This window comes from Mastigoproctus giganteus, chromosome 4, assembly GCF_048544385.1.
Source record: "Mastigoproctus giganteus isolate SK-2022 chromosome 4, ASM4854438v1, whole genome shotgun sequence".
NCBI lineage: Eukaryota > Metazoa > Arthropoda > Arachnida > Uropygi > Thelyphonidae > Mastigoproctus > Mastigoproctus giganteus.
Genome location: NC_143578.1, coordinates 132240983 through 132268815, shown reverse-complemented (window position 1 = coordinate 132268815; position 27833 = coordinate 132240983). Strand labels below are relative to the sequence as shown.

At 42.2% G+C, this 27833-nt stretch overlaps 1 long non-coding RNA gene across 2 annotated transcripts in view; it reads left to right on the top strand.

Annotated features, from left to right (window-relative positions):
- The first annotated feature begins 2130 nt into the window (after nt 1-2130).
- The window catches only part of LOC150087069 (uncharacterized), a 180030-nt gene continuing 154327 nt past the window's right edge, over nt 2131-27833 (top strand). For both annotated transcript variants that reach the window (XR_016546866.1, XR_016546865.1), the window contains exon 1: nt 2131-2240. This is a non-coding gene — a long non-coding RNA (uncharacterized LOC150087069). The remainder of the gene's footprint in view (nt 2241-27833) is intronic.

The window sequence follows — 27833 nt, the reverse complement described above, 5'->3', positions numbered from 1 at the left end:
AGATTAACTCAGATTGTGTTTTGTTTGATTTTATTCACTAATTTGCAAATGCAGGGATTCAAGTAGCTGAAACTTCTTTTCGGTGAGAAATCTATGCGTGAATTCCACCTTCCAGAACGAAGGAAAATTAATTTTGCCAACCAATTCCTTGCATTGGCTAAAGGTACTTGAAACAGTATTACATAATAACTCCGCTAGATGGAACCAGCTTCCAGTACGATCACTGAGAGAAAACCAGCAATTGCTGTGCTTGGAACGATATCTCGCTTCAACACTGAATTGGAAAATGGTTGTTTGCCTGTTAAGGATGGACCAAGAAAATAGTAGCACCCAGAAGAATATGACTTGGAAGTAAATAAATGGAGTCAAGATAATTATATCTTCAAGATGAAAATGTAGTCGACTGCATTTTTCTGACTATGACGCATTTCTTAAGGCCTATGATTCAGGCTGACCTCTGAACTTCTGTTACATTTCCTTGGAAATAAATTCTTTTTGAATAACTTTTTCTTGCAATAAATTGTTCTCTATCATATATTCTTTAGGGTTTTATATAGAAGAATGATGTTCGCTACTCGCTTTGTATGGTAAGGTTTCTTGACAACTTTTGTAATACTATTGTGTTTTCATGTTATTGCGCTCTGTTTTTAGGTTTGTTTTTGTCTGAGAATGTTGTTAATGTTGTATTTAAATAAATTGTGTGCATATTTCGATTTTATTTCAAAGTAATTTTTCGTGTTCATTCTTCATTACATCTCCGCAATTAATTTGTCTCTCTGTTACCACTCATGGGGTTTTGTCAATGATATACAGGCATTTTTCTCTCAGGGATAAGGAGGTCACTGTCCCGTTGTACAACGCCATGGTTAGGCCCCATCTTCAGTACAGTGTACGAGTTTAGAGGCCTCATTTTAGGAAGGATGTAGATCTGCTGGAACGGGTGCAGAGAAGAGCTATAAGATTAGTGAAGAAAACAGAAGAGGGCTCTTACCAAGAAAGGCTTCAGTTCTGCAAATTGCAGCGTCTGGATAGTTGAAACATTCAAATACCATAACTGAGAAGAGATCTGATTGAAATGTAAAGTCTTAAATGTTGTTATAAGGTTTTAGGCGCATCAGCAGCTTAGGCCATATTGCGCCATATATATATTATATCTGTAAATTTCGTGTATTCTGTGGTCGCGTTGTTGTTTGCTGGACGAAAAACCCGAGTTTCCGGGAGAAAAACCATGCCTCCCTCGCCTGAGATCAATTAATTCAACTACGTTGTGAAAAACACCCATAAAAATTCTTCTCGTCATTGAGGAGATTCGAACTCAGGTCTTTTCCACCCGGTGTTGGGAGATCGGTGGTTATAAAGGCCTTGAATGGATTGGGTAAGCTCAATGTTGAGGAATTCTTCCTCTTGCTGAGACTACACACGTGAGGGGGTAAAAATTGTAGTTGAAGAAGTATGGTTGCAAGATAGATGTGAGGAAGTTTGCCTTCAGCCAGCAGGTCGTCTAGATTGTCTGAATAAACTTCCATCTGTTGATGGAAGTAGGTTGTTTGAATAAATTCAAGGAAGAACTAGACAAATTATTGAAGGAGATGGACGGGTGAGGTAGGGTTTTTTTGCTGATGCTCTATAAGCAGTTGGTAGATGACTTCCATCAACCGGTGAAATACCACCACTTTGCTTATTGGAGGCTTGAAGTGGTGAAACCCATGTTTAGTCTCTAGAGCAAAGTTTCCGGCACCCCTCCCCCATACTTCTCCTTCAACCCATGCACGGTACTATAGGTTTTGATACCTTTCGTGTTTGGGGTTTACAGGAAAAAAAAAAAAAAAAAAAAGCTAACTTTCTTTCATCACTTTCCACTACTAATACTAACACAATTATCGCGAACCTTTTTTTTCGAACTGATATTCTTACCGCTGTATTTTTGAATTCTCCTCACCTTACCCTGCTTCAATAGAAGTTACATGTAGTATAAAACATTTTGATAAAATTTGCTACTTAATTCACTTATAAATAGCATTCAAATATTATTGCACTTAAAATTATAAAAACCATTTCGTTGTTAAGAGAGATTAATTTCGTTTTTAAAATGTGTTTTTTTTTCTTTTTTTTTCGCAATATTTCTTGCCCTCGTCGCCCTTCCCACACCGTGTGGAAAAGATCTGAGTTCTAGTCCCGTCGATGGCGTGAGAAATTTTTATGGGAGTTCTTCGCAACGTGGCTGAGTTCGTCGGTCTCAGGTGAGGGTAGCATGGTTTTTTCTCCCGGAAACCCGGGTTTTTCGTCCAGCAAACAGCAAATTGAGCCCAGAATATATGCAATTTTCAGTATATACGGAACAATATGGCCTCAGTCACTAATGCTCCTAAAAACCAACAACAGCAACAGCGATATTTCTTGATTTAGAGTTGGATTTGATTGTTTAGAACTTATATTGAAGGAATACTAAAAACTATTGCGTGTATTCCTATAGTCGATTGATTGTTTGGCGGGATGAAAATCCGCGTTTCTGAAACATGCAAATTTTCTTCAGACCAGCTAATTTAGCAAGCCTTCTCAGCAGTGTTTCAGAGAACACTGTGTATTACTTTGCTGGCGAAAGCGATGTTGCAAAACCAAAGTCGATAATTATTTTCTTTAAGATTGCAGATTAAGTTTCTTTAAGAAACTTTCTGTGACATTATTGTGCCTTTTCTTATAGACGTAAAATAACTATTTTATTTTTCTGTTGTGTTTTTTTTTTTTTTTTTCGTCTTCTCCCAAGTGCAGATCCAAGCACAAAAAATAAGAAAGATTCGTGGTGAGAGCATAGAAAATTGGGAAAAAAAAATTTAAAACCCTACAAGAGGGAAAACCACAGTAGACTTCACTAGGTAGGCAGAACAATTAGAGGTTTGGTTCCGGTATCGGTCAATTATCCCATCCTCACTAAATAAATAGCTCTATGTACTCTCGATTATCATAAAAGTTATTTTTGTAAACCTAAAAATAAGTATTTTGTAAGATAAACATCTTAAATATTAAAAACAAAATCTGTAGCAGGTACATAATGTGTCTTGCCGCTAGCATATTTAAGTGTTTTACATTTAAGATCATCGGCAGGCGTTAAAAACGGTTTAATTTTCAGATATTAATAAAATTCATGGATAATAATATAACAATGCTTTTATTTTATTAATAATAATTACATATTGGTTACTGAAAGTATTGGTCTGTGATGACTAAAGTAGGATATATAATTTTTACATTGAAGAGTTCACGACTAAATATACCATCTATAGTTGTTCCATTACGTATAGTATTTATCGAAAGATCTGATGGCATGTCCAAGTTGAAGAAGGTTTTGATAAATGTGCACAACTCTTTTCCAGCCTAAGAGTGTAATTGTAATGAAAAGAGTACATTCAATCTGAAAACACCAGGTGACTTGAAACCAGATGCGTTTTCGAATTAACGCATTTCTCAGTTCCTTGATCACATGTTCCTACTTTCCACTATTAAGATGAAGCTCCATGAAAAATTTCATTAAATTTGGTCCAGTAGAAGATAAATTAAGCTGGAATAAATTTTCGTGACGGTTTTTCGTTATAAAATTTTTGGAATAACGCCACTAAAAACGTTTTTAACGTCAAAAAAAAAAAAAAAATCGTGCCGATGAAACCATAAATTCTTTTTCTAAAAAAATCAAAACATTAAGGTAGTCAAGTGAGACGTTAAGACCCTCCTCCCTCCAGTAATGAAAAGTGTAGAAACAGGTAAAAGAGGATTAGCAACTCCCTCAAAATTCTTCCTCCCCTCACAACGAAGGCTGAGTAGGGTAAAAAAGTACCGTCAATAATAGAAAAACTAGCATTGCTAAGTCTCATTTATTTTTCAAAAATAAATGTTTCGAAATTTGCCATTTTTAAATTTAAAAAAAAAAAATTATATAGAATAGTTTGTTCACAGAAATATTTCTTGAGTGCTTTGCATTAACGGCGAAGTTGTAGTTTCTTTCTCCGCGTGGTTTAACAGCATATCCGTAGATCAATCGGATAAGATTGATCTATGGATATGCTGATAATCGGATGCTGAAAAAAAATTAATTACAGCTTTTTGAAGCACAGAGAATAAGCTTTTCAGACATGTTTAACACTTCTTTAATTAAGGTAGGTGGTTTTAAAGGAAAAGTGAATAGATACTTAGGAAACCGAAATAACTACAGCTAAATATACAGTTGTAAGCAGTAGTTTGAAATGACACCTGAATATTACTCCAGCTGAAATGTCAGTTACAGCATGCTGCTGCTGCTATCTTCCAAGTTATGAGAACTACAGCATGACGTGTTGGGCGACAAAGTAGTATACAGTTATCTTGATTGAAAATGAAGTTGAAGCTGTGAAAACTTTTGCTTCAAAAAGTCCTGTGTTACAGTATGGTGGCTTTGACGTTTGTCACATGTTTGGAAGGATTTGGGTCCAATTCGAGGAATCTGAGTTTGAGTCCCGTCATAGACTGGAGGAATTTCTAAAGGCATCTTCAGGCGGAGGGCGTAGTGTTTTCTGTGAGTTATTCTCGATTTTTCAACATTCAGATAGGCCCACGAACAAACTTCTTCAAACATAATGCAATGGCGCAATACGGTCTGAAATCTAACAACGACAATAGCCTCAAACAGAATTTGCAGTATTTTGTATTATTTTGTAGTAATAAATGCATATAAAATTTATATTTATAATATATAAATTAAATATATAAATAATTCCTTATAAATCCTCTTCATGTATCTAGCAATATACGAATAAAATTTCCATAGCTTAATAGTTTGAGAAAGTCCCATATGAACGTGTTGTACATAAGTTGTAGAATACAATGGATAAAGGGTGGTTGACTGGTAGAAGACAGAGTGGTTATAAATGGGCAATGCTTCGATTTAAATGGATTATATAACCCGGTATACAGTGGAAATTATGTTTAAATACTAGTAAGTAGAAGGTCGTGCTTATGGTCACAGTAATCCTAAGTTAAATTACCAGTGGTGAGTAGCATAGTCAATGGATTTGGGGGTTGTAATACAGTCCAACATCAAGTTCCCCCAACAGTGTAGTAGTAGTAGTAGCAGCAGCAAGGGGAAATGCTGTGAATAATATACAGAACTTTTAACTGTGTATTTATCCTGTTGTACAAATAGGTGATCAGATCACACCTTTAATATAGTATATTGGTGTGGACACCTAATTTCAGTAACGATATCGATTTGCTTGAAAGGATACAAAAGGAGGGCAATATGACTAGTTCTGAACCCAAAAATTTACGAATACAGGAAGAGACTCCACTTCCTAACCGCAAAGTTTGGAAACTAGGTATCTGCGCATCGGGATTTCATTGTCCTCTTAATGATGACAGTATATTTTCTCTTTCTAGTGATGCAGACGACAGAACATATTCAAAAATTAAGGAAAGATAATTGTAAACCGGTTTCGAGAAGTTTGTTTAGTCAGTGAGTAATCAACTATTAGAAAGCTTGTCCTGTAGCAAGAGAAATATGTATGTTTAAAAAGGGATTAGATAAATATTTGGAAGAAGTAGATGAACCGTAAAACTAGGGAGATATTTTATTTTAATTAGATGCCAGTAATTTGTACTAAACTACTGTGATTGTTATTAAGTGAATTTCATTGGATAAAAAGTATTACATTAATTAATTTAAACTCCCACATGTCACCAATTACTTAATAATTGGTGACGTTTCTCGATTCCCAAATTAATCCTGTCATGAGACTTAATCAGGAAAGGTTTAGTCGCTGTTACTAACTGGGTAGAGGGCCCCTCGTGTGGGATCTTAACTTAATGTGATACTTTTTACACAAGGTTTCCATAAGGGGCATGCTCTCAACCTTATTTGCTATTAAACATCTGCATAAATATACAAGCTTCTAAATATAAAATTAAATGAAAAATATCTTCATGGAGGATAAACCACTAAAAATTCATGTGATTTAGGGAAACTTAACAACGTTATGTTATTAACATAACCTTGGCTGCATATAGCGGAACACTAAAGTTACTATGCGGAAATGTTTTACAAACCAGTGCGAGAACCCAGATTAATGACATATTTATTTCATTCCACTGAATCTCATGTTTTACAACGTCCTTTTCCAGTAGTAACTTCTCTTACACTGCTTTCTTCTCTTGTCTGTTTTTTCGTTAGTACTGTTTTGGCGCAACCCTCTGATAAGGCGAGCAAAATTACACCAAGTTAATTCCGAATGAAAACAAACGTTTCTACCTTTAAGTAATAATTAACCAATCTAAATTTTAGAAAATTGTCGCATCTGGTTGCCACTGAGTTTCAGTAATGTTATTCTTGCTGAATTATACATTTTATACTGCAGATGGGAAAACCCATAGTGCGTACAGCATAGTCAAATCAAAAATCAATAAGCCACCTTTACACTATGTTAATAAGCGTGACAGACCGGAATACGTAATACCGAATGGTCCCCAAAACATGAATACAAATCTTCATACCGAAATGTTTGTAGACTGGCTTCAAGTGTTAAGTCCGTTATCAAACAAGAACAGCCCTGTCGAGATGTGACCCTGCAATCAGAAAATCCCTTTCAAAACAGTTCCCCATTACTCTTACTGCAACTTCCCGGACTAAATGGTCGATTCTTGGCTGCGCATACGTTTCCACCAGGTCGGAAGTAGCTTGATTATATTATGCGCTCTATTGCCCTTGCGTTTAACGTCAGAGGTAATACTTTTCACACGTATGGCAGAATGCGGTTGAGGCTCCTTTGCCCGCAAGCGTTCCCGCACCTTGTTGCACTAATAAATGGCGCGAAGCGAGCTTATTGTTCACCCCTAATTACTCTAGCCGCTCTTGAGCATCGTAATGAAGCTTCTGTTTGCAAGCCGATTCTTTGTTCTGCTCTTGTGCGTTCCAACTGTCCACCAGATGAAGAGATAAGTATACGTTGAAGTACGGATAGTGCTTTCTCTGTCTGTCTGTCTGTCTCTCTCTCACACACACACACACACACACACACACATGGTCTAAAAATATACTGTATACCAGTTCTGCTGTTTGTTTATATACTCATTTATTTAAACGAATATACAAAACTGATAATTATGTATGTATATGGTTGTCATAAGAAATGGTGGGTAGGGCTGTAGTACATGTCTAAAGAGAAGGGGGGAAAGAGCATGGCCGCCGTAGCTGAATGGTCAAGCGAGGTGGCACAGAAGTACGTGCGTTTGAGTCACCGTAGTTCAAGCCCACATAACTATTAAATACGGTGATGTTTTTGTTTTCTCCCACTTTGTGAACTCCAATGACCTTATAGTTGTGTCGGTGTATAAACAGAATATTTATGTTATTTTTTAAAAGCGCACGACACTAAATTTTAGACTCTGCAAGTGCAGTGCAGGCTCGGGATCCCGCAAGTCCCAGTGCGGCGTTTGTTTGACACCCATTTGCCGAATCATGCACTCCGAAATTTTGCTAGTTACAATATCGTTTTAAACGCTGCGAAGAAATATGGGAGTAGAATCAAGTTTCACTTAAAATAACTCTACGGAATATATATCGCCGTCCTCCACACACCGGGTGGAAAAGACCTGAGTTCCAGTACTGTCAATGACAGGAGGAATTTTTATGGGCCTTTTCACAACATGACTGAGTTGGTCTGTCTCGGGTAAGGGTTGCGTGGTATTTTCTACAGCAAACAGAAAATCGACCTGAGAACACACAATTTACAAACAATATACGCGGAGCAATATGACCGTAGTTGCCGATGCTCCTAATGCACAACAACAACAACGACGGAATTTTTTTTTATTATTATGCAACTTGCAGTATAGCATCACCGTTTGCGCTCCCTCGATGTGGACACCTGTACCCTGTGAGGAGATCTCCCAGTGATACCACTGGACCTCCAGATTAGCATCAGTGGGATCCAACGCCCACAGCCTAGGTTCCAGACTAACACCATAGGAATTCGGCGTGCTTGCAATGCGCTGCGACCCATGGAAATTGGGAAATGGGGATCCATGGTTGAGGGACCCAGCTTCAGCACACCACTTTGGCCCCTGCTTCGACAAGACGGATAATCCTAGATGGCTTGGCTAGGATCAATCGGCTAGCAGGTTCGCCTGCAATGATCAACCGTGTCGATGCCATGCCCCTACTGCAGTGGTTCGAGAGACAGGATTCAGGCTGACGAAGGTGCGGGCGTAGTGTCTGGGTAGACCTGATGGTCCATTCCCGAACTCATTTATTGCTTGCCGGGTAATGAATGTCCCATTTAGGATCCGTGGATGGGGAGCCCGGGCATTGAACAAATATAAAAACCACTATTAATCCTGATAGTCTAAATTCTTCTTGTGGAATCCATGCAAGGTCCCTACCGAAAAATATACCAATAACCCAGAAAATGCTATCTCAGCAAAAAGACTCAGAACCGAAGATACATGAGGTCCAACACCTCGATACCTGATTGTTCATTCCACCAATGAAAAGACCATAGGAAAAATGTTGCCCTTCTTCATACAGAAGGGTTTGGAAGGGCTAGCAGGCTCAACTAAATCGGTGAAACGGCTTCGTTCTGGCGGCATCCTAATTGAGACAAAACCTGATAGGCACTCTGAATAACTGCTCCGAGCAACATCTATTGGGGAGAACACCAATTGTAGTAACCCGACGCGTAATCTGGGAATGGTTTTTGCTTTAAGTGTCTGGGGCGGAAATCTGTTCGGAACTAAAATGCAAAGGAGTGACAGCAGCAAAGCGGATGTTCGTACTTAGGGATGGAAACAGATTCCCGATTAGAAACTTTTAACACACCAATTCTCTTATTTCCTAACTTTTAACACACCAATATCTCCAAACGAGACTAAAGCTGGTTATCTGAACTTCACAGTAAGTTCATATTTTCCTAACCCATTAAGGTGCGTCAAGTGCCAGAATCATGAACATTCACAAATGACCTGCAGTGGTGTCCTTTCGTACGCAAAATGTGGTACAAAGGACCATCAGAATATAACATGTAACCTCGTGACTCCTTGAATCCCGTCGATGACAGGACGAATTTTTATTGGTCTTTTCACAACGTGGCTGAGTTAATCTGTCTCAGGCGATGGTAGCATGGTTTTTCACCCCGAAACTCGGATTTTTCGTCCAGCAAACAGAAAATCGACCTCAGAACTACACACAATTTGCAGACAATATACTCGGAGGAACACGGCCGATGCTCCTAAAATCCATCAGCAACAAACATCACATCATGTAGATTCAAAACCCATCATTAACTACCAAGCCGAGCACCATGCCAGAAGTGGAAAAAAAGAAAAGGAAATATAACGACTAATCTCATACCAGGAGGCCAGAAAAGAAGTTAAACCGGTAAATAGCAATAAGGCAACATGTGCTGAAAAGGCTGCCAAGAAATGTCAACTGGGACTCAAACGGGAATGACGATGTCACCAAAAGAGTCATTTACTCCCATTGCTCGCTATGTACTGAGCTTAGGGACACCAGCACAGAAAACTCAGTCAGCTGCCACTCCAATATAATTTTCTCCTTCTGCTCTAACGTTACCAAAAGCAAAAGTAACAATTCAGAAAACTCAACTGTCAGCGGCAATAAAAGAAAAAATGGATGTCGAAACGAAGGGGGGTAACTGATGACTCAGTCTTGGAACTGTTTGCGGAGGCGGAAATGGACACAGGACAGCGTTCATACTTTCCCAAAAGAGATAAAAGTAAGCCCTCAGCACTTCGGAAGCTGACCGATACATCCACCAAACCCACGTAATGGCTAAATTCCTAGTGGTATTGTTGTGGATTTCGACAAAATGCAGAAGACATCAAGGCTTCCCTGCAAAAGCACGAAGCATCTTGATTTTGCTTACAGGAAACTTATCTAAGGGCATATAATGACTCCACGATGCTTAACATTACTACGCGTATTATTCGTAAGGATAGAATTTGGTATGGCCCTGCTCACGGAAGAGTCGCATTCCGAGTGGACAACTAGACCCCATTTCAGCCTCAGCGACTTGCAGCCAACGTAGAAGCTGTAGTAATTCGGCTTAGAATGTGTTTTTTTTTTTTTTTTTTAACCGTTTGCTCTCAGTGTTTAATTTTTGTATAGTTGTTAAGATACTTTTTTTTTTAACAATTTTTCTCTAGAGTCTTTGACTCGAACTTTGTTGGGCTCTTGACATCCCTCTCTTCTGCTACCGCTGGCTGGTAGCCCCTGATCAACCTTCCCGTGGTGGTGGCGCGTTTTCGACCTGCTGATTCCGGGTAGCCTAACAGCCAGTTCATTTCTGGCCATTTCTACAGAATCCTGTATCTTAAAAGTGAAACGAGGCGGAGATGAAATAACTTTCCAGGTGCCGCCCTACACAAATACATACATCCATAACCGTTTGCAATAAGAGAACTTTAATGGGCTTTTTTCACTCCGTGGCTGAGTTAGTCATCTCAGGCATAGATAGCAAGGTTGTTTCCCCTGAAACTGGGTTTTTTCGTTCAGCAAAACAGGAAAATCGAACAGAGAACACACGCAATTTACAGACACAATACACATGCGTATACGTAAGAATTACGGGGTTACCCTAATATAGTTTTTTAACCATCTGCTCTATTTATTTACCACCTGAAACTGTCATCTCCCAGAAAGACCTTGATGATCTTGTAATGCAGTTGTCTCCCCCTTTCTTACTTCTTGGTGATTTTAACGGACATAACACCCTGTGGGGCAGTGATAACATCATAGTGGACGTAGTGTATTTTATTAGGCGGTATGGTTTCCCACAAATCCGCTAGTACTCTGTGATGATGTAGTTTGCAAAGCCAGTCGGTGTGGGTTATGTGAGTAGTGTGTTATTCGACTGGTCCCTTGGTTACCGGGAGGCACAATCACCAGGAAAGGACCTCCTAGCATCCGTCCACGCACGGGAAGCCGGATCAGGGACAGTATAAAACGCCTGTCGGAGTGTCTGCACTCTTGCGAGAGTGAAGGGAGCTAGCAGAAAGGAGCATTTAACGGAAAAGATTACCATTGTTCCTCTGGTCATTTAGCCGTTGGGCTCCCAATGGGACCCAACGTTGTCCATACTCTGCCCCGTGGAGGCAGACCAGGTACACCAGTATTATAGTTATTTACTCTGGCAGGTCCTGCCGCCGAATTTCCTGAGATTTCAGTGGCAAGGACTATAAAAAGGGGGGGGGGGGAGAAGATATAGGGTTAGCCGAGGTAATTAAAAATTGTGTTAATTAAGTTTTCGATTGTGGGGTACGATTACTAGGGGTTGGTTTGACCACTAGTCATGTAAATTTTTAAGAGAGAGAGAGCAGGGGGTGATACTGAAGGCTGGGGGAAACAGACAGAAATATGAGGTTAACAGAGAAGGCGACCCCAAGGTGTCAGTGGGGCAGACCCATGCCCCACCAGATGGAAGGAGGATCAGCGGGGGTAGGAGACAAAGAAACTGTCAGCTCCCCCCGCGGTGAGAAAAGGGGAAGAAACGACCATGCAAGGGAGCATGGTTTTGAGAGCCAAGATGGCCTTCAACATCAAAGCTGGGGAAAGTCTTCTTAGGAGTTCCTGTTCAGTGAGTCCAGTCCGGTCTAAGAAATGTCACTCATGGGAATGGTAACCCATCTTCCAGTTTGTCGTAGTTATGGTCTGAGTCTGATAGCCATCTGATTGTCACTTAAAATGTAAAGGTCCGTTCAGTGAGTCTGGTCCGGTTTTGGTGGTCACTTTTGGGAAATGTCCTGTTCTTTGCGGTGACTATGACGTAATGACTGGTTGGTTTGCACTTTGTTGTTACAGCCTGGTTCTTCCAGGGTGTGTGATTTCCTTGTGGCAGTTTGACCAGGGCTTGAGGCTTTATCTAAGGTGGATTCAGTAGGTTAGGATCAATAGGTGGCGGAAGTCCGGCGTCTAGCAAACATCTTTTGGACAAATTCAAAAAAGGCTCTGTAGGTGATTTCATCCTCCAGTAGGTAATGCTCCTGATTTGTAGGTATAAAATGAAGTTGGGTGACAAGTAAACCAGAGAGATCTTCGTACAACTCGCACTCGTACATAAGATGGTGCCAGGACTCCAGGGAGCCGCAAGCATACCTTGGGTCATCAATAATTCCCAGTAGATTTAGTTTGCAGCGGATTGCCCCACGCCCTGTGAAGAGGTAGGTTGTATATAAGCCTGGGGAGAACCAGGACAGATACTGTGGATATGTATTTTGTACACTTAGCAGGAACTTTCGTGTAATTTCTCCCTTTGTGGAGTCTGTCCAGCGTTGTTGCCAGATGGTCATCAGATGGTTTGTAGTCTCCTTTTCTCCATGGATCGGTTATTGGCAGGATCTGTGGTAAAGTTCATGAATGTAGTGCTGGTTCCACGGTTCAGATGGTAGAGCATGCCCACACGGGCAATCTCCAAGTCTAGGGGTAGAGCCCCAGCAATCACCTGAAGTGCATGAGTTGACATCGTGTTACAGGCACGTGTTATGGTTAAAAGGATCGGTCTTTGGATTATGTCCAGTCTCTTCTGGTTCACTGCTGTTGAGGATTTACGGTACCAGGCACCTGCGGCGTATGTGATGATCGGAATGAAGATTGCCTTGTAGAAGAGTGCAAGGGTGCGCCTCCTCAGTCCCGGCGAGTGACCCTGGCGATCATTGCCGTGTACTTTTTTTATTTTTGCATGGATGTTGTTGAGATGAGGGACAAATGATAAATTTCTATCCAGGATGACGCCTAGGTATTTTAACTCAGTTTTCAGCCTGATCGTCCTGTCATAAATTTTTATTTGTGGTGGTCTCGTTGGAGTTAGATAGCCTTTTAATAATATGGACTGGGTTTTGGTCGGAGAGATGGTTAATTTGTGCTTCTCAGCCCACATCAAAAGGGTTCCTAGAGCTCTGTTAGCGAGGTTCTCCATCTGAGCCCTGGAGTTGGCGGCGAGGATCAAAGTGAGATCATCTGCATAGGCCTGCGAATGGACGTTTCCAAGGTCCAAGCGAAGAAACTCCTCGAGGACGTAATTCCACAAAAATGGACTAAGAACAGAGCTCTGCGGACATCCACGATACATTTGACGTTCCAGCCTGAAGTAGGGGGCCTGTAATGTGATTTTCGGTTATTCAAATCGTTCAGAGGCAAGCGAAGAGGTTACCCGGCAGGTTCGTTTCTCTCAGTCGTGCGAGGACGCTTGGCCACCATAAGGTGTTGAACGCCCCCGCGAAATCTACCGAGATGACCAAAAGGTATTTCTGATCACAGTTTTCGGCCAGACCCAGGATATTTTCCAATGCGTGGACGGTGGATCTCCCCGGCTTGAACCGAATTGGTTTGGTGCATGGAGTTGTTCCCGGGTGTGGTGTGCCCCAATTCTTTCTCTAAGCATCTGTTCCATCACCTTGCTCAGGACAGAGGAGTGCAATCGGACGATAGGGTTTGGTTGGTGTTGCGGCTTGGATGGGTTTTTTAATATGAGCTTAATGCTGGCCATCTTCCAGTTCGTTGGGAAGCAGCCAGAGCAAAGGCAGTGGTTATATAGATTCAGAAGCAGGTTTGGGATGTACTCTGCCACCTTCTTGACAATTTCTGGCTCAGAAAATATCAGGCCTGTCATGTCTATCCCCAGTGTTCTTCTGTTTCTGATTTTGTTTACTGCAGTTTGGAGTTCTAGGAGAATGAATGGTTCCTCTGTCTGGTCAGATTGATAGATGTCGTTGGTATTGCTAAGCAGCTGTTGTTCCGGGGTGTCTTGGCCATCTAGGGTTTGGAAGGTGACATTGAGGATATTGTTTATGGATTCCTGCCAGTTTTTGGTCATATTTCCCATGGGGGGGTTTGTAGATGTCGTCACCTCCCCTCTGGGTAGTTTGTTGGTTGTAATCTTGTATATGGGTCAGTGTTTCCCACTGTGGAAACCAGGTGCTCCCAGGACAGCTTTTTCCGCTGCTTGATCATTGCAGTGTAGGCATTCCTGGCTTCCCGGTACTGTTGCTGATGATACTCAACCTCTGGGAGCGGCCAGGACCGCCTTGCTCTTTGAAAAGCACGCCTCTTCTGGTTAGCCTGTCTTCTGAGGACTTCCAGCTCTCGGGACCACCACGGGACTGCACCCGGTCGTGGAATCTTTTGGGATTGTTTGGTTGGCTGCATTGATTATTGCTTCAGAAACAACTTGCTGGTGCAGATCTGGGTTCTGGCTTTCTAGGTTATTTGTGAGCAGACTCTGTGCATTTGTAGTAATGGCTTGTTTGAAGCTGTCCCAGTTGGCCTTGTGAACTGCGTAACTGTCCAACTTTTGGTTGTTTGTTGGTATTCGGTGGATGGACCTCTGCATTTCGAAAGTGATGGCTCAGTGGTCTGAAGTGGTCCAGTCATCCTGGACCATCCAGTCAGTTATGTAGTTGGCAAAAGATCTCGTTGACATAGTGACATCCAGGGTGGACTCCCAGAGAGTTGAGGAAAATGTAGGCAGGTTGTTAGGACGGTTTAAGACCACAATGCCGCTGTTTGTGAGAAATTCTCCATGCTCTGGCCATTTCTGCAGCCTCTGCATTCCAAGGTTTCGCTGTGCCACATGGGTGAGCGGCAATTTAGGTCCGCGCAAATGAGGATTCTGGATCCTGGCAGTTCTGTTTGAACATACTGCAGGTATTAGATACTGACAGAATGTCTTCTCCTGTACGACAGTACATGGATATTACGTAAAAATCCCCCAAGGATCAGATAATATGTGCACAGGGGGCCCATGTAGAACACAGGTGAGATATCTTCGTAACGGTCAGGTTGGGATTGCGCACGACCACGGCCGTCCAGAGCGTTTCACCTTCACTTGGACGATCTTGTAGTTCACTGGGTATCCACGTACGGCATTGGCGAAAGCGTATGGCTCCTGGAGGAGCAGTATATCATAGTTGTCTTCCTCAACCCTTTGCCTTGTCTTGGCAGCAACAGCTTTAGCTCGCTGAGCATTTAGTTGCAGGAATTTGATACAGGTGGTATTATGTTTTTTAGGCAGTGTCCCCATAGTCGATTTTTTGTTGTTGGGCACGCTTTGCCTTCAGATATACGGGGCACTTATTATCTCAGAGTGAATGGGAGTGAAGAAGTTTGTGCCACTTGCAGTTAGCATAAGTCGGATCTTTGTCTTTGTTCGGGCAGTTTTTGAAATTGTGCCCCTTCTCCGCGTAGCCGCAAGTTACCGCCTGGATGCACGTGTGAGTTGTGTGCCCAAAGCGACAACACGTTAAGCACTTAGAAACCGCTACATGCTCTATGAACCGGTGGGATCCCCAGTTTATGTACACCCTTGTTTGTCTGATTATGGCTTACCAAGTCTCAGGTGCCAGTTCGATGACCCAGTTTGTGGAACTTCATTTTTACTCTTGGTTTGATATTTTAGTGTGATCAGTTTTAACATATCTCTGTCGGGGAGTACTTGCTGTAAATTTCTTCTATAGATCTCCTCGCAGATAATAATAATAAAATTGTTTATTCACAGAAATGTAGGACACGATTCCCGCTACAGGCAACCAGAGGAATCTTACAATTAACTGGACACATTACATTCAGTACATAAAAAAACTCTGTGGGTACACAGCAAATACATAGAATACATAGACAGTGCAATATACACAGCTAATATTGCAATAAATGTATTTTATAGTTATTATAATAGATTGATTATACAGAGCTTATATTCTATTATAGTACATAGATTTTATAGTTATAGACTTTCACTGGGAGTTGACTAGTCCGCTGACAATTGCAGGAAAGCTGACTGCACTTCACTATGGATTTGCGCTTTTCTTCTCTGTAGACAGAATCTCTGGACCACACATCCAAATCAATGTTTGCGGAGTTCAGCGCGCCGATGATGCTGTTCGGAAAGTGCCGCTTGAAGGTCGAGAGCTTCTGCAGGTTAGAAAAGAGCACTGGACGGTTTCTGAGGGCTCTATCAGGAATTTTCCAGCCTACGATTTCCCAGATGTTAACGAAGTCGAGAGCAGCGGAGCACAGATTAAGCGCCATTGTGAGCTTCCTCGCATATGCCAGGTGTTGGGATGGGAGTGTATCTCAGATTTATGCAGAGCTGTGATTTTGATGTTGTATAGGGTAGGTGAGCCCAATTGTTGGCCCACTTTTTTGGCTTGTTTCTAATTCTTTAGTTTCATTTTCTGCTTACACTAAAGCTCGCAACAATTGTAAAGCAGTTATTAATCCGTCCAAATTAGAGTTTGAACAGGCTAAGAGTAGAAAACTTGCTTCTTGCCCTAATGGTAGCTGAGCATTCTGGTCTCTTGCCAAAGCTATTGGTCGTAACTTTCGCCCATCTCTGCTCCTACCTCTGTCCACACCATATGGTTCTGTTGTCACTTCAGCCAAGGATAAAGCTGATCTGCTAGCATCCCATTTTTCTTCCAACTCGTGTATTAATGATCTTGGTAAAACACCTTCCACAATTCCCAACACGCTCCATTCAATTCCTCCAGTGGTCTTCCGTCAAAAGGATGTCAGAAGGATTTTGACGAATCTTGATGCTAAGAAAGCTCCAGGTCCCGATGGTATTTCTCCCCTTGTTCTCAAAACCTGTGCTCCCGAACTTACTCCTGTTCTATGTCGCCTTTTTTCATTTTCTTATTTCAAAGGTGTTTTTCCTTCTGCTTGGAAATTTGCTCATATCCAGCCAGTTCTTAAAAAGGGTAAATCCCTCCCATCCAATTATCGTTCCATTCCAATTACTTCTACTCTTTCTAAAGTAATGGAAAATCAATTAACCGCCAACTCTTAAACTACCTAGAAACCTTCCGTCTGATCAACGATCGCCAGTATGGATTCCGTCAGTGTCGATCCACTGGTGATATTCTGGCTTATGTTACCCATTTATGGACTAATTCAATGGAAAGGTTCAGTGAAACACAAGTAGTTGCTCCTGACATCTCAAAGGCTTTGCGATCGTGTCTGGCATAAAGGTCTTCTAAACAAGCTTCCATCTTATGGTTTGCCAACTGTTTTTCGTAATTGGTTATCCAGTTTTCTCTCTGATCGCTCACTGAGGGTGATGGTAGATGGCGCTCTGTCTTCTAACTTCTCCACTAATGCCGGTATCCCCCAAGGTTCAGTTCTTTCCCCCACTATTTTCCTCTTGTATGTTGTTATTGTTATTTGGTTTTTAGGAACATTAGCAACTAAGGCCATATTGCTCCGATTCCTCTTGTATATTAATGATCTTCTTCCATTGACTAGAAATCCTATCCATAGTTTTGCCGATGATAGCACATTGCATTCCACTTTCCATTTTGAGAAACCTTTCGCTGCTCAATCAGCTTAAACTTCTCGAAAACCTGCTACCAATTCCTTACATGCCGATCTTCAGATAATTCTCCAGTGGGGCAAAGACAACTGAGTTGATTTCAACCCTTCTAAAACTCAGTCTTCTCTTATATCTCGGAAAAAGGATTCTTCTGCTGCTATGCTTATCTTTGGTGACTCTCCGATTTCTAGGCAAAATGATATATCTCTTTTGGGGATTACCTTGACTTCTAATCTTTCTTGGCACAAGCACGTTACAAATATTGCTTCCTCTGCATCTAAAAAACTTGGTTTTCTCTTTCGCTCTCGGCGTTACTTTTCTTCCAAACAGCTGCTCACTCTGTATAAATCGCAAATCCTCCCTACCATGGAATATTGTTCCCACATCTGTGGTGGTGCCCCAAAACCTCTCTCAGGCTTCTTGATTCCATTCAGAAGAGGGCAGTTAGGTTAATTAATGATTCATCTCTAACAGATTGTCTGCACTCGCTGTCTCTGCTGCATTCCTCTTCTACAGATACTTCCATGGGCACTGTTCTTCTGAATTGGCCTCTATAATTCCCGCTCTCTCTTTCAAAACAGTTCGAACACGTGCAGCCACAAGTCAACATCCATTTACTGTCCAACTTCAAACTCACAGAACCAACTTTTCATCTTCCTCGTTTATTCATTTAACTGCCGTTTTCTGGAACAACCTTCCTTCATACGTATTTCCTGAAAATTACAATCTACAGAAGTTCAAGTCCAATGTCAACAAATATCTTCTTTCGTCTTCTCGACCTCCAACCCAAGCGCGGTACTAAGTACTATAGGTTCTAATACCTCTCGTGTTTTGGAGTTTACATAAAAAAAAAAAAAAAAAAACTTTAGGACCCAGAATTCCAGATCCCAGAGCGTCTTCAGACTGGACATAAGAGCAGCCGACCAAACTTCAATACCATAACTGATGATAGAACTAAAGTGGTAGAGGAGAAATTTTCTGACTGTTTCGTTGTTGTGCACTCTACAGAGATCACGTTTCATACCCCAGAAAGCCCGTAATGCTCTTGAACGCAGTTGCTAGATTTGTTCCTTATACGTTAGGTTTTCGTCCATTACCACTCCTAGGAATTTTACTGAATGAGGGCGACGAGAACATGCCCCGCAATGGAGGGCTGCAGAGAGGCTGCTGGATTGAGGTCTGCTTGTGCTCTAGGTGAGAAGATGACATATTTGGATTTTTCAGGGTTTATTTGAGGCACAAAATAGGTAGCGTACTCACAGAAAGAGGAGAGATATTTGTTCAGGATGACAGAATTCGATAATTCCTCTGCCTGGTCTGGTGAGGTAAGTAAAGTGTGTTTGGGGTCAAACGGCACCAGGGGTTTCCCCATCTCCGCGTAGTTTACATTGTCGTGTGATACAGTACGCTGTAAAAGATAGAGATTTTAAAGTGTATGGATATTGTACATGAGTAGTGTTGTGTACCGTTGTTCTTCTGGCCATTTAGCCCAGGCCTCTGCTGAGGCCAGACGTTGCCCACACTTCGCCCCATGGAGGCAGACCAGGTACACCAATATTTTAAATAAGTACTCTGACAGGACCTGCCACCTAATTTCCTGAGATTTCAGTGGCCTAAAATTTTTTTTTTAAATTTAAAAGAAATTAGATAAATAAAAAAAAATTAAAAATTAAAATAAAAAATTTGAGAGGTGATCGTGTGGTGGTTGTGCTAGAATTGTGAGACCGAAAATTGTGGGCGAATCTAATTTGGCTGTATTAGGTTTGGATGTGCGGGGCTTTCGCTTGCTTGCAGGTAGAGTGGGAGGGAGACTGAAGGCTGGGGCAAGGCGACAGACAGAAGAATGGAGTCGATAGGGAGGGAGGTGAGGTGTTAGCCGAGCTTGAGAGGTAACATACAATGTCGTCGGCGTAGGCCATAAACACATATTTCATTCATTAGTGGAATAAATATCGCTGAAAAAAGCAGTGCCGACAACGATCCACCTTGGGGTATACCAACTTCCACCTGTTGTGTGATGCAGTTATTCCCTTGCTGGAAGGTAAGGCTCCTCTTGGTCAGCAAATTTCTGAGTAGCTTCGAGACATTACCCGTGAAACCGTAGTAGTTCTCCAGGAGGCACATAAGTGGCTTAACTTGCACTGAGTCAAAAGCCGTTTTCAGATCAAGAAAAAACAGCATGCATAACATAGCCTTGCTCCCAGGCTTGAAGGGTTTTCAAATTCAGAGCCTGTATGCATGTTATCGGCGATCTTTGTGAGAGCGCATAATGTGAATGCTGAGGTCGCTGGGGAAGGATCTGATTGGCAACCACTTTAAACAAGCATTTCTCCAGGCATTTGACAAAAGGGGAGGAGAGTGAAATAGGCCTATCGGATTCTGCACCTTTGCAATTGGGATGACTCTATAATTTAGCCAAGAGTTTGGGACGACTCCCTGTTGTAAAATTCTGTTAAACAACTTTGTCGGCTCATCGCTGATGAAGTAGGAGGCAACTTTAAGGCAGAAGGTGGGAAAGAGTCACTTCCCATTGACTTCTTATTGGACAGGGCGTTGATGGCTTCGATTAGCTCCTCTTCGCCAATTGTCACAGTGAGATTAGTTATGTGGTTGTGTGCACTGTTCCAGGGGGAGTCCGCAGCTACACTGTTTTGACAAACCGGGTTTCATGATCGCACCATTCGGCCAGCTCTAACGATTCCGCTGACCGGATGTGATTGGCCGACCAGGATCGCTGACCACACACTATCCTCTTCTGCATGAACGAGTTTATAGCCTGCTTCTTGGATTTCTGGAGACTGTATCTGACTATTGAGTACGCTGATTATGAACTTTCTGTGGGTGATCTCTTGAATTGGGCATGTAGCCGTTGTTTTTCTTTAAACTGTTGCATAAGGATGCTAGACCACCACGGCTTCGAGTATGGGCAAACTTTTGACTTGGCCACTCTAGCAATGAAAGACAACCATTTCTGGAGCCAAAACGCAGCTTCCTCTATATCGATTTCACTAAGAGTTCGCCGGGGGTAGAGCCTAAAGAGATCTATTAATGTTTAAATTTTTAGGTATTTTGGATCATGTACAGCTTTCCTGATCTTTTCAATCGAGTTCAATTGGTTTGGTTGGTTATAGTGTTCCGGTTATAGAATTAGAACTATTACAGCTTCAACACTCCCATGGCTGGAAAAGATTCTCTGGCTTCTCCGCGAAAGGGACACAGATGCAATGGATGTTGAGACTCGACAGATCCGAAATTAACTGATCGAGGAGCTTTGATTCAGCTGGCAGGGGCATGTTGAAGTCTCCGATAATTATTACTTTCTGGTTGTACTTGATAGAGGTCAGGAGCCAAGCAGAAAAATTAGTAATACATTGGTCTGCAACGGGTGGGGGTACGTAAACTGCACAAACTAGCAACTGTAACATCGACTAGATAGCAGCCTCAAAATGGTTACCAGGGCATGCACAAGACTTGATCAGAGGGAACTGTTGCCTTTGGCAGATTAAGACTCCCCCTCCTTTCCTGTTTGCCAGAATAGACTGATAACCGATGTTGGTGGTTAAAGGCGATATGTCCATGTCATCGTGAAGCCAGGTTTCAATAAGGATAACAAAGTCATAGTCCGCACTTAGAAGTATGTCAATCAGGGCACTGAGCTTGTTCTTCAGGCTCCTGATGTTCTGCATGAAGCATTTCACATGTTTATCGTTGACAGGCTTGATCTGGATTAAGTTTCTAGGGTTCGTTTCCCTGAGGATGATGGCTGAGTGGAGGTGGATTCCTTTTGAGCAGGGTGAGGCACTAGGACTCACCCTACTAGTAATGTGCACTTGTATCTGTTTATCAGACTTGACGAGATGATTGCAGGATTTAGTCAGCACGATGTCTGCCCTTCTTTCATTATGTTGAAAGGTACAGTCTGGTTTGCTGCCTGGCAATGCAGAGAGATGCTCCTGGTTGCCCATTATGGTCGCCGAAAGATGGCATCACCAGGAGACCTGCAGGCCAGATATCTGTGTTTAGATACCTTTCTATATTGGGATCTTTGATCTTGATCCGGAAAGAGGCATAGCTTGAATGCCTGGCGGGAACCCTGATGGGGGTACCGGGTATGTCTAGCTGCTTCAGACGGGTTTCAATTTTTTCCACCGTTATTTTTGGGGATAGTCGACTTATAAATATGCTGTATGGTTTAGACCTCCTTCCTCTACGTTGCACGATTTTAATACCTAGTCGGTTAGGGTTAGAGCCAATAACTGCATCACGATTCTGATCTGCTCGGCTGACAAAGGTTTCTTTACTAAGACTGGCCTTGCCTTGCCTTTCTGGGAGGCACATTACTTCTACTTATTGCTGATTTCTTCCCCCATGCTTTTGCAACTTCCAGGGCAGGGGATGAAGGCGAAAGGATTGCAGGTAACGGCTCTGTTGGGGGCCGCACGATGCGGGAGTCAGAAACCATTTGTTTCGAGTGTTGAACAATTTGCATAGGTAAGGAGTCTGTGTCCTGGATGGGCTTACTGATGGATTCCAGCACCAAGGACACAGAATGGTGCATAGAATGTTGTAAGTCTTCCAGCCTATGTACTGACTCTCTTATGGTTGTATTCTCTATGCAGGTCTTTCTCAGAATATTTTCAAATATGGTAAACTTCTTGCCCATTTTACTACAATTCTGACACATACGCTCCTCATGCTGCTCTAGGACCTGATCAGTTTGCGCCTGAACGTCTCGGCGTAGGAGAACTGTGGCGGAGTCGGACATGCTTGCATTAGATGACCTGCAGTCAACTTCGCTGGAGTGGCCCGCTGGCGACGGAAGTGAGGAGGGGCAGACGCGACGCTGTCCCTTGCCTTTCATTCTGTGGCGTTCAGTTTGTGCCCACGGAATGCAGCACATTGCAATCGTGATTGCCTCCGGACTGAGGCGCGAGCCAAGTTTTTTAAAAGACAACAGGTCTCACAAAACACAAGCCTACATGGGCCACTGCACTTGATCCAGCAATTTGTGGATTGTGAGCATTTTCTGCACGTTTCAGATTGCTTCTGCGCGATGTCGCCACGGGTATAGTAAAGCTTAACTTTGATGGTAGAGGGAGTCAATTCTTTGTCGATAACAAAAACAGTGATAGAGGGGCCATTTTTCCTGGGAGGCTCAGCAGTGAGACCAAGCGTAGGAACTTAGTGTTGTTTAATATTAAGTAATGGTTTCAGTTTCGATAATGACTTCGGTGTTACGCGTTTTCCATATTGATTTTATTCTTGCGTTCCTGAAGTCTCCAGTAAGGGAGTCTGTGACCGTCTTCTTTACCTCTTCACTGGTATTGTGTGCTTCAGGGTTTGTTGGCTTGAGCACCACTAGATGTGGTTTTGGTAAAAGCGTTTTCCTAGGTGTGGCGTTGATTTGGGCATTTGTGGTGTTATTAGTATTCTTCAGCACTTGTGAGTAAGATTGAGCGCGCTGTGGCATTTGATTGCCGCCATCTGCCTGGAAGGCTTCCAAGGTCGCAACCATCCTCTGGTGTTGTACATGCGTATCCATCAGTATGGTCTCTAGCTTTGTCCACTGGAGGATAATTTCTGCGTGAAGCATTGACGAGATCCAACTGCTGTTGTCTCTCAGTATGGTCTCCAATTTAGCTGTAATAATGCTTTGTTCTGGCACTGTACCCTCTGGGATGGTGGGATCAAGAGCAGTTGTCTTATCCGCTTGTTTTCGATCTTCCATCGTTCGGGATTGCTCATTTTCTTTAGTCTGGCTGGTGCTGCAGGTTTCTCTGTCTGATTTAGGGACTTCTTTCTTATTTTTCCTCTTGGTGATATGTCCTGGTTGCTGATCTGACTATAGTGTAGTGTGTTTAGGGTCTAACGGCACCAGGGGGTTCCCCCCATCTCCGTGTTGTCTACATTGTCATGTGTTACAGAACACTGTAAAGGCCAGAGATTTAAAAGTGTATGGATATTGTTGGATGTATCGTTGTTCATCTGGCCATTTAGCCGCTGGACCCCTGGGCCCGCTGGGCCCAACGTTGCCCACACTTAGCCCCGTGGAGGCAAACCAGATAGACCAGTATTTTTAAATAAGTACCTCTGGCAGTCTTGCCACCTAATTTCATGGGATTTCAGTGGCTAGGGGAAAAAAAAAAAAAAGGGGGGTGCTCTAGAGGTTGGGGTCAGGCCAAAGGAGTTTTAAGTTATACAGTGTGGATTAAGAATTTTGGGTATAGGGCTAGGATAATTTTGACATGGGATGAACGCTAGATGGAAAGCTGGAGGGGGGTGAGAGACAGAAGTATAGGGTCGATAGAGTAGATGACCCCAAAATCAGTGAGACAGGCCCATGCCCCACCAGAAGGAAAGAGGGGGCGGCGGGGAGGAGACAAGGGAACCTTCACCTCCTCCCCACCAGGACAGGGGAGAAACAGGGCCGTGCAAGGAAGCACGGGTTCAGGATCACCACGTGGCATTAGCAGCAATGCTGCGTGAAGTCATAGTTGGCAGAGTCCAGTCCGAGAAGGTCAAATTCGAGTAGTGCAATCCTGGGACAGACTGGTCCCATCCAGGTGGTGAAGTCATTTCAGTATTGAGCTGCATGAAGATATATTTGGAGTCAATCCGAGAGGATCAAATCCGAGTAGTGTCAATCCTGGGACAAAGAAGTCCCTTCCAGATAGTGGAGTCATTTCAGTGGTGAGTCAACTTGGTGGGGGCGAAGCCGGAGCGGCAGTCATGGTAGATCTGGATTATATTGAGGCTGCATTGTAAAGGACTTTGGTATGTATCTGAGCAGATTCCCGCTGAATGCAGCATATACGCCAGAGCTGCATGCTGTAGAGTTAGCCTTGGACCACATAATAACTCGCCAACATCATCGGGTTATTAAATATACCGATTCGTTGAGCGCAATCCGGCTCTATCAGTGATGAGATACAACAATAATCCAATCCTCTCTCGAATTCAGCAGATGATATGCTCTCTCTCTCTCTCTCTCTCTCTCTCTCTCTCTCTCTCTCTCTCTCTCTCTCTCTATGAAGGTAGATTCGATGATGCTGGAGATCCGTTTCTGTTGGATCCCCAGCCAATTGGACAATGCAGCCAAATCAGCAGTCCCGACGAATAATCTTGGCCTGTCAATCTCCTATACAGACTACAGGCAAATAATCTGTAATAAGATTTATTCTCAATGACACTGGTAGGGAACAAACAGATTCTATCAGATTAAGCCTGTAATCAATGGTTTAGTCTAAACCATGGCAGTTTAGTCTGCACAGGGATCGTAAAGAGGAAGCTGTTCTTGCTCGGATCCTCATAAGACATAGTCATCTGACACATTCTTTTCTGCTGAGGGCCGTTGACTCCTGTTTTCAAGAAATGTGACACCGTTTTATCTATTAAGCATGTTTTAACAGAATGTCCAAATTTTATAAGTGCATGTTTTGTCTCTTTTAACCATCTGACTAAGCCTTATACACTCAGTCAGATTTTATCTGACAATGACCGTGTGTTAACAATTTGTAAATTTTTTGTGCGCTATCAATATTAGATTAGATCAGACATGTATAAAATAGGAAACTTATTTTTGCTCTTATCTTGCCTTTTAATTATTGATGTATGTACATATACAGGGTGTCTCAAAAATACAGGGCATAACTTCAGGAATGAGTTCCTCATATGGACAATAAAAATATTTTATATCAACGTAGTTCCGGAAATGCTTGGTTCCCGAGTTATTAACCAGAATATCTTATCTCCCGCAAGTGATTTCCTTCATCACAAGGTACTGACAGAATCTGGTGGTTTTCCATTCCGACCATGTACTCAAATCAGGAGCAAACGGATATGCACTTTATGTACGGTTTGGCGGATGGCAATGCTCTGGAGGCTCGTCGTTTGTACCACGAAAGATTCCCAGAACGAAGATGTCCAGACAGAAAAACGTTTGAAGGTATCCATCGCCGCCTTTGTGAACATGGGACCTTTACAACTCGTGCTGCCGACAGAGGACGACCAAGATCTGTGACTCCTGAAGTATAGGGGTGGACCAACTGCCTGGCCTCCACGCTCAACTTATTTAAACCCACTAGATTTCTTCTTGTGGGCCATTTAAAGTCATTGGTGTATTCGACTCCGATAGCTGATGTGGAAACTCTCCGCAATCGAATTGTGGCAGGTTGTGAGACAATACGAAACATGCCAGGAATTTGGCATCATCTTCGCGAGTCCATGAGACGTCGATATGAGGCCTGTATTCAGGCAGAAGGTGGACATTTTGAACAATTACTATAAGGTGATGTGAACAGTTAAGTGTCATAGACAGACCTTCAAAATTCGGAAACCAACCAGTTCCGGAACTATGTTGATATAAAATATTTTTATTGTCTACATATGAGGAACTCATTCCTGAAGTTATACCGTGTATTTTTGTGACACCCTGTATATAACTTTTGACGAGGTAACCTTTTCCAAGGGGGGGGTGCGATTTTGATAACCTTTTCCAAGGTTACTAAAATCTCAATTTTTTTTGTAAATTTCAATTCTTCCTGGCGCTTTATAAGCTTCGACGTTTTTGCTTCATTAAAGCCAAAAATCATCAACATCATCATCATCATTTTGGCAGAGCATGCGAAAACGGTAATGTTTTCGCATGCTGTGCAAAAATTTTAGAGCATGTGAAAACATGCTCTTGGTTTTAGAGCATGCGAAAACATTACCGTTTTCGCATGCTCTAAAACCTGTCCTCAGCAAGTAGATATGGGAAAACCACCGGTGGCGCCTGACCCGAAAAATTAACCCCAGGGGCTCACATCCGGTGAGTATGGGCTTGGCACACCCAGGGTCCTGAGCTGGATATCATCATTCTTCTTTTTCTTGGTGATTCCCTTCTCTCTCTCTCTCTCTCTCTCTCTCTGGGAACTCAGGAAAAAATTTTTTTGGCTGGTGCAGCATAAGCCTCAGGCTTCCTTGCACCATATGCTAATAATGATAATAAATACTATGCCACTACTGTTCTCAGAAAATGTCCAACCTTCTTCCCCGGATGTTTCTGTTTATCTACAATAAGTCAGACATATATGCTTATGCACGGTGCAGGTCTATTGGCACTTGCAGCGAAATTAATTATGTGTAAATGTTCACTTAAAAATTTTATTTTTGTTGAATAATATAGAAGCAGTATAAAAATACAGAAGGAGAAAATCTTTGCCAGCAGTTTAAATTATCATATGCAAAATGCCTTAATTCCTATCAGGTAGGTGTAGTGAAAATGCACTAAATATAGTGCGTGGGGATATAAATAAAGCATGACAGTCGTAACCGACACTTGCGTATTTCAAAAAGCCTTTATTGATGCAATCTTTAATAACGAGTCGGCCACCTTTGACCTCAATTACACGCTGTATCCTCATCGTTTGGAGATGACTGTGAAAGGAAATAGAATCGCTTTTCCACCCATAGCTGCGTTTGTATATAAGCTTGCTTTCTTGCGTATATACAGAGTCATCGAAAAAGATGTCCGTGATTTGCCCTTTTAATTATCTTCTGAAATATTTGATCGATTGCTGTGATCGTAGCAGTAAACAGTGTGGTAACTCACTAAGTTTTATTTGACACCTCAACAGTGACCTTGGCCGCGCCGTGAGTGTGCGCAGAATGACTCCTACGCGCACCGCTTCAGTCAGTGTCAGTAAGATGACCACCAAGAAGTCGTCAGCCTTGGCTACCAAGAAGTCCTGACCTGACACCATTAGGCTTTTTCTTGTGGGGCTACATAAAGAACATCATCTACGCAGAAAACATTCGCAATCTGCACCATTTAAGAGAGAGGATCACAGCTGCAATAGCAACCGTTACGCCGGAAATGATTGAGCGCACATGGACAGAGATCGACTGCCGCTTGGATGTTTGCCGAGCAACGAACGGGGCTCATATTGAAACGTACTAAGATATAAACTTGAGATATTCCTGTAGATATTAACAAATAAATCAATTGATTGATGTTAAGTATTTGCGTTTTTATTTTATCATGGAATCACGGACACTTTCGCTGACCCTGTATTAGCAATGGCATATGGTGCATGGAAGCCCTAAGGCTTATGCTGCACCAGCCAAAAATAAAAATAAATAATAAAAATAAAATAATTAATAATAAAAGAAAAGGACATAGACAACCTATGCATTTCCCTCCTCCCATATGTGACTATCTAGTTGACCTTTGAATTTCCCCAAACTGTCAGCCTCTACCACCCATGTAGCTTCCTTTCTTGCATCATTTACCATCACTACTACTTAGGACAGTTACAGTCATAATTTTCCTTATTTGAAATTTCATATAGTTCTGTGATAATCAATACATGGCATTAATTACATTACATGGTTCGGTTTTGTTAAAATATAATGTTATGAAAAATTGGTGTCTGCTGAACCAATTTCTGATAATAGGAAGGCGGTATTTTAGTCCATTTCTCCTTCAACACAGCGTTCAATTCAGCTAATGAT